This window comes from Halyomorpha halys, unplaced genomic scaffold, assembly GCF_000696795.3.
Source record: "Halyomorpha halys isolate HHAL.00 unplaced genomic scaffold, Hhal_1.1 Scaffold45.1, whole genome shotgun sequence".
Lineage (NCBI taxonomy): Eukaryota > Metazoa > Arthropoda > Insecta > Hemiptera > Pentatomidae > Halyomorpha > Halyomorpha halys.
The window spans coordinates 1,744,864-1,753,074 of NW_027113993.1; the positions used below are offsets into that span (position 1 = coordinate 1,744,864).

At 30.0% G+C, this 8,211-nt stretch overlaps 1 non-coding gene across 1 annotated transcript; it reads right to left on the reverse strand.

The window, feature by feature from the left end:
* Window positions 1-7,919: 7,919 nt before the first annotated feature.
* On the reverse strand, window positions 7,920-7,991 carry TRNAG-UCC (transfer RNA glycine (anticodon UCC)). The gene has a single exon. It is a non-coding gene; the product is annotated as a tRNA-Gly (tRNA).
* Between the last annotated feature and the right edge of the window lie 220 nt (window positions 7,992-8,211).

Consider the following 8,211-nt stretch of genomic DNA (forward strand, 5'->3'; position numbering starts at 1 on the left):
GAGACCAATAGTAATTACCATCTCATATTTATAATTTAACACATTTGTACCATTTTCTCGAAATGGCTTTAGCAATTTTTTTTAAAACTGTTGTTATAAATATATAATTATATATTATTTAAGATCAGATGGCCTCGTAATCATTTAGTCAAAAGTCTGAGAAGGTTTAAATGTTTAAAAATAAATAAATAAGAGACTAACATTGTCTGAAATACCTATTATTTAGATTAATTGAAATTAATCGAAATATAATTGTTAAGAAAAATAAATTATAGAGAAATAGAAAATATTAACGAATTTCACTAATAACTAAAGGAGTAAATGAATGTTTTTATGTTCCCGTTGTTACATCTGCCAGATTTTACATTCAATTACCTATATTTAATGGGAATTATAGTGATTATTAAATAAATTCTTTCAAAAGCTTTCAAACATACGAGTAATTATTTCGTCTCGTGTTTGCAGCTTTAGCGCACTTGCGCAGCCTCCACTGGATCATTACCAGTGATGCGGGGAGAGGGATGCGCTGGGATCTTTTGAGCTCTGCTCTACCCCTCACACGTGGGGATAGAGTTGGCTCAGGTATCCTCAGTTCGATTGTATAAATATTGTATTTATTATTTTATCATTATGTTATTTTATTTATTTATTTTTCATACAGACAGTTTGATTATGTTTATCTTGTCTATTCTTTTGTTTGTATATATTTTAAGAGAGTTTTTTTTTATTTATTTATTTTTTTATTTTAGTATGTATGAGATCATTCATCACTATTACCTATTGCCCACAACTGTGTGGCAGATTGTAATATCTATCAATAAATAAATCTATCAATAAACAAATCTATCAATTAAAAAAAAAAATTATTTCGTCTCAAAGTATGATGTACATTAAAGCCGTGTGATGCGCGCACCAAATTTGCTATATATTTGATTGGCAAGATTTATCATTATAGTTTTGTTAGCTCCTAACCATAATCGTCTGACTACGATTTTTTTTTAAACTGAATAAAAAATAGGTGGGACATAAAATGAATTAAAAAGTTGGATGAAGAAAGGATTTCAGTTATTATTACCGAGGGCTAAAGCTGACTATGGTTCTAAAACCTTTTCTATTCTTTACAAACCACTTGTTAATCAACAGGGCTACTTAAATGTAATTTTGTTCAATGACATACAGTGTGAAAGTTTAAACTTAACGTAACTTCAATCCATCAACTTCCTCATATAACACACCGACTTTACGCGGTTTAAGGAACTGTAGAACTTAGTTGGCAAACCTCATTCAATTTATTCTGTACATTAGACAAAAGCATTTTCCATAAAAGCTGTATAATTCTAAAGTTAATTCCTCGAAATGAACTTTTACTCTAATTTCATTATGTCGGAGCATTGTGAGAGGGGAGGCGGACCATCCGGGGCGGATGTAAAACAATTACGGGCCTGGATCCGAAAAGATACAAATTGGGTTTTGTATTTGAGCCGAGGCAAGTTGGCAACTCTGGAACTCGTTGAATTTTAAAGAAGTCCATTTCCTCTTAACGATTGGTAAAGCGGACATAAGGGCAAATGCATTCCGGCTCTACGGCTCCAAGCAAGTTGCCTTTAATAGCATGTTCTCTTTGTGTCATTTTAGCTCTGTTGCGGTAAAATAGTTTCATGTTTCTTTTTTTATATAAAATTTCGAATAAATATTTTTTAGATGCAAATGCAATTTAAGGATGTAAAATTAAGAAAGGATATAAGAAAAAAAAATCTTGAAAAATCTGCATGTGCATACAATATTTATGTTTGTGACACTTGGTACTTTAGTTTTGATCGGATAGTGAAAAGTAGCATCAGAATTTCTTATGTTATTAGTTATCTTATTCTTAGAACTATACAAGCTTAATATTATTGGCCAAATATTGAATTTAGTTTGTACATTGACATTTTGATGGGTAGTTTGAAGCAATATTGCCAATAATAAAGACAGAAATAGGAAATATTTGATTTTTATTGAAGCTCCTTTGATATTATCGGCCGTGCAAGAGGTACATTGAGTCGGCAATGTATTTTTAATCATAAAATACAGTAATAATAAATGTATTGACACGTGCTTATTACAGGTTAATGGTAAATTATAAATTTTATTTCTAACATATATGTATGGATTTGATATAAGGGCATGGAATAGTAAGAATCGATGAAATCAACCTCTTTTACTGCATTTGAAGCATTTAGGAAAGGAAATGAGGGATATAGATGGAAAAATGGTTTTGTGTCTGCTGTTTGATGATAGGATTCGGTAGTTTGTTGGTTTGTTCTTTTTGTTGTCAGTTGTTCCGTGAACAATAGAAAGTTAGTAGCTCTATATTAGACGTTTGTATGTGTTTGCCACCTTAGAGGGCATCCTCCTGGTGTTTCTCTAAGACCTTGCCCAGATGCAGAAGCAAGCTTCTTTGTCTGTAGTTGGCAGGTTGGGGTCATTCCTAAGAGTTATATCTCTCCTGGGCAGCCGTTTTAACAGTATTTATTGTATCCCATCGTGGCTTGGAGCCTTATTTCCACTCGTTGATCGAAGACTAGCTTTGAGTTGTTTCGGAGATAAAGCCATTTGTTTCCGATGTTTTCTGTAGATCAGCCTGAAGACCAAAATTTTTCGTTATCCTTTTGGTGTGGTAATCCGCTTTTGTGGATCCGATAACTTTGTGGCCTACTCCTCTGCCGTCATAAGTTTGTCGTAGGCCTAGAGTGTCATCGAACTTCTCTTTCTGGTGCATGTTCTGAGAAGCTTCCAGAATTTGCTGTGGTGACCGTGCGTTGCCCTAACTACTCATATCACAGTGCTGTCCCCAATCGTTTCATGAGGTTTCGGATCATGGTGGCTAGGGAGTTAACCATCCACATTGCCTCTTGATATATGATCCTGTACCATTTATTCTTCCACATATAAGTAGGAGAATGTGATCCGGTGAACGATTAAGAACTGGCAGAAGTGGCCTGAACTTCGGAATGACTGCAAAGACATTTGGTCTGATACTATTAGTTTTGTAGATTTAACTTAATAAAATTACAATGACTTGTATATTAGTAACTTGTACTCTAGTACTTTTTAACTGCTGTAATATCACTAATAGTCCTGCCTTTTATGAAAAAAATAAGTATTACTGTTATTACCACGTTGTATCAATACTTGTATTTATGAACCAATACTTATTAGCTTTCATTATGAAACAGGACCCAGGTAGACATCTACTTCACTTGTGAGGAGGACAGGAATGGTATGAGAGTTCTGTGCTTTGTTGAGCACATTATTAATCATGGATGAACTTGCAATTAAATTAATTTAATTACTATAGTGAAACGTGGAGATATTATAAGAGATTATTTAGCATATTTTTTTACAAAAAATAAAGTTGTTTTAACATAAAAAAAATCTTGAATCCTAAAAGAGAAATAAACTATTTTATTGTGTTAAAAATAGATAAAATTAAAATGTGCTTAAAAAGCTGTAAAAAAGAACACAATAAAGAAAATTGTTCCATATGCTTGAATTTCTTTATTTCTACAGTCAAATTTAATTATTTGAACGCACACGCGTTCTCTACTTCCTTTTTTTCTGGTTGACCTAAAAGTTAAGGAGCACGGTCACAATCTTCTTTTTAGCTTTCTAAATTGTACTCTTCCTCTAGTCAAAAACATCCCATTAATCCAGGCAATCCTTTCCAGTCGGACCCGCCCCACCAAGACCCCCAGGGAACGGTGGTCTTATATATTTTTAAATATTTGCTTAAAACGGGAAGAGGAGGTTTAAATAGTTTAATTGAGCAATATTTAAAAAGCACCTGGTATAGTAAAATGGCTTAGTTTTAGCTATTATTTGCTTTCCTAATTTGATACAAGGTATTCCATCTACTTAAAAAAAAAAATCAATGTTTTCATTTAAAAACATCTTCGGTAAGTTTTATTTAAATTAACAACTTATTTTATCAGTGTCTTCAATTTTAACTAGTAAAATTTTCTTTATGAATTTTCTTGATTACTAATAAATGCACATTTGTGAGATTGGTGAAGAATGAAAAAGGAGTAAAGTCAAACGGCGTAAATGTAACATGTAATCAAGGAATTCAGATAACAATAGAAACAGAATTTAATTAAATGAGTGGTAGTAGTTGATTAAATATTATTGACCAATCGAATCTGCCTACTCATTGGTACTGTATACTGTATAGCTTTGCTAACATGACTTAATTAATTTATACGCTTGCTAACAATTACAGGCTTAGTAATTTGAAACTGTTACAATAGTAACGTATCAGTTAACATATTACTCTCTAATTAATCTCAAACAGTCTCATCATACACTTGTATCCCGATCAGAATAAGGTACAGTACAATTGTTTTACAGTTAACATTTTTCGAGTAGGCAAGGCCAAAAAAAAAATCTTTTAATATAAATGATTAAGCTTATGTAAACCAAATATCATCTGAACGCTATTTAATAATTTTATTTCTGAAAAAAAATAAAGTAACTACCTTTTTTACATCTAACTTACCATACCTATTACATCTGGATTTACGGAGTTGAGATTTGAGGCTCCTTTGATCTATCGAATTTCTCTCATGCTCAATCCTTACAATCCAAATCCTTCGTAAGATCCTTAATGCGCCTTATTTTGTCACAAATCAAGTCATCCACCAGCACTTTAATGTTCGATTTGTTGCCTGTTTGGCCAGAACCAGATACCAATACTTACATAATAAACTTTCCAACAATCTAATCTGGTTTCTCCTTCAATAACTGATATCCCTCCTAGACACCTGAAAATATGATGGCATCGAGATCTTTTCGTCGACTCGACATGTCTGCATCATGCCATTGTTAATCAAACATGAAATTTACTTGTATATATTTTTAATACAGTTTTAAGTACCAACAAATAGATATAAAAAAGGGGGTAATACCCGTAGTTTTATGGAATTGAAAAAAAATTCCGAATTATTAGGTGAAATAACTACTTTATGGGTGGATGAAAGTATACGATGGTTTCATATTGTGGGTTGGGAGGAATTTCTGTTTAGCATCTATTCAGAAGTTTTCGAGTACTTCATACTTTGTTAAACTTCGAAGGGAAGGCAACGAAGTTGCTCTTGTTATCAACTTATAGGACCTAGATGTAGTTTTCAATTCATGAAGGAGCCATCGAGCAGAAATCGTAGATAAGTAACTACTAGGCATATTTCAATTTTTTCTTATTCCGGAAATAAATCATTAACGAAAAATGTAGCTTGGTTTGATACTAAAAACAATATCTTCCCAATTTATAAAGATTTTTGATTTATTTTTTAAAATTTTAATTTGAGTAGTGCAATTTCTAATAAAAAATATTAATTCATGAAATATTAATGGTGAGAGAAAAATATTTATTTCGAGAATTAGTTGTTACCACCCTCTGGTCCCCTCGGGTTTGGTGTGTTGTTAAATCATGTCACTGGCCTCCACATCGTTCTCTGAAATCCCAATTCCATTAAAACAATTTTTTTTCAATAGTTTCAGTTCTGAGGAGATAAGAGACAAATATTTGAGGAGAAAGAGTTTAATACAAGAGAACCTATGAGTAAGCTGGTCGACAAGTCAATCATATTCACTCATTATCACTGATTTCATTAAATTCTGTAACAATTCTTTTCTGAATTTTCGATTGGATATTATATTAACCTTGATTGATGTTACTCAGTTTGTCAAATACATCTATCTGACCAATGGTGTCTGATATGCCTTCATGGTTAATTATTATTAACAATTTCAAGATTTGAAAGGAAAACAAAGAGGATTTTTCCCCTATTCATCAAGCTCCTCATTTTTGGTGTGGTTTGTTGTTGTTGTTTTTTTGTTAATCATGTAAGGTTTATATTCAAAAGAGAAGAGACAAAATATCAGTAGATGAAATACCAGTACAATGACTAATATTTATTTTAAGAAACAAACAAAGTAATATTTTTAAAACTAGTTAACTAAAGGCATTGACGTTGAATTTATGCTATGGAGTCATAGGATGGTACATTCGTTCAATTGAGCACACTTTGACAGGTTGTAAAGAACATAGTAATGACGGTTTTTCCGCACAAAATAATTAGTTTTCGGCTTATATGGGAGTAACCTCAAAACCGTTCAGTGGTGTACAAGATAAGGTACATACTTAACTAATGTGGTTCAGTGGTGTACAAGGTAAAAAATATATTCAACTAATTAATTTTAAAAAAAATCGTAAATTGATTCAATGATTGTATTTTTAATGTTTTTATTGCTTAATTGATAAACTTTAATTGTTCTAATTATTTTGTGCAGAAAAACTTCATTACCATGTTCTTAAAAAATAAAAATATTATTTTATTTTATTTTATAAAAATATTGACGTAGATCAATCAATTTTTTAAAAGTTTTTATAGTACTTTCAGTAAATAATAAAAGTGATTCCCACATTAATTATATATATCCTTTGTTTGTGAATTAATTGTTTTATCAAACTTTGAATTCGTTGCCTTTTAGATTGTACGGTATTCGACTCATCTTATATTGTAAATGTATACTTATATTGTAAATAAAATATAATAAATTTATTATTAGCTCAATTGTTATATAATAAGTCTTTATGAATAAATTGTCTAAAATATGTTTATTTATTTTTAATTGAATATAAAACCGTTAGGATTTTTTTCATTTACGTATTCATCATAAATTTTTATTTTCACTCAGTAATTTGTATGAAAAAATCCTCATGATATTGTCATATTAATTCATTACCAAATTTAAAAAAAATTACTAAACAATAGTAGTCTTAACAAAATAAAACCTTAACATACTTGAATTAATTTTAAGATATTATCAAAACTTTAAAAAAATAAATAAATAAAGTGGCAATCCTATTTGGGTTTACTGCCCATACTAAAACTGGAAATATTAATTGAAATAAAAGTTAATTTTAATATCTTCTCTTCAATTAAAATTCTTACGAAATAAATAAGAGTAAGACACGTAATTAATATTACATTACTTCATTCCTCATTTTAGTACCTTCATAAATATTTTAATATCCTTCTTTCTCATTAAAACTCAACTTAATGAGAAGCGCTGAAGCCATTAAAAATTTATTTACTTTTGATAATAAGTAAACTTTGACTTCGAAATGTGTTGATTTTGTGAAAAAAAACTCTTAAAATAAATCTCTCGCTCTGAATTTTCCTCTTTTATTAAGCTGTTTAATAATATAGTTCACTTGGAAATAGTTTGTAGCAATTATGACGGGATAAATTAATTTAGATATAAATTAATTTAGAGATAAATTAATTAAGGGATAAATTAATTTTGAAAAAAAAAATATGTGAATTTATGAAGTGAAACATTGTCACTAAATCTCTAATACCTCGAACAAAAAATCTTCATTTCATTTATCAATAAATAAATTAAGGCAAAGTTCAAGAGACGCGTAGAAGAATCCTTAAAGCAAAACAGAATTATACACCAGTGGGTATGTTATATAAAGCGATGGTTGAAACGAGATGTATCTAGAATGATACGTTGATTTGTACTTTTTTAATTAGTAATTTTTATGAACATTAGCTATCACAGCTTTATCAGCGATCGGTAGCTTATTCATTACTGAATAAAACAAATCATGATTTTAAAAAATACTTTAGATGATGAAAAAAAAAATAAAACAAAGTTGCAATAATTTAATCATTAGAAATTCTTAATTTCTTATTCCTAGCTCTGTCTCTTTCTCTCTTTTTTAAAATAGATTTTGTTGTTTCCATATTTGCTCAATGATTTTCTCTATGTTAAGTCTATTATTTTGTTCCGTAGAACTATTTTAATAATTCCAAAAAAAATATAAAATTTCCATAGCTTATTTTTCGAAAGTATATTAAAAATATGAGTGCGATGGCCGGGAATCGAACCCGGATCAACTGCTTGGAAGGCAACTATGCTCACCATTACACCACCATCGCAATACAATTTACGTTGTGTTTACTATAGTATTGGTTGATTACTATACAAAGATTGACAGATAAACTACCGTGTTGGTATATTTCTGATCACTGCACAAAATTATTACTGTGTGATTTAAATATAAATTTGTTGATGAGGTTACAAGTTAGGTACTTGAATGTATTATTGAAAATACTAAAATTAAATCAAATTTAAATTATTTTTTTTGTTATTCATGGA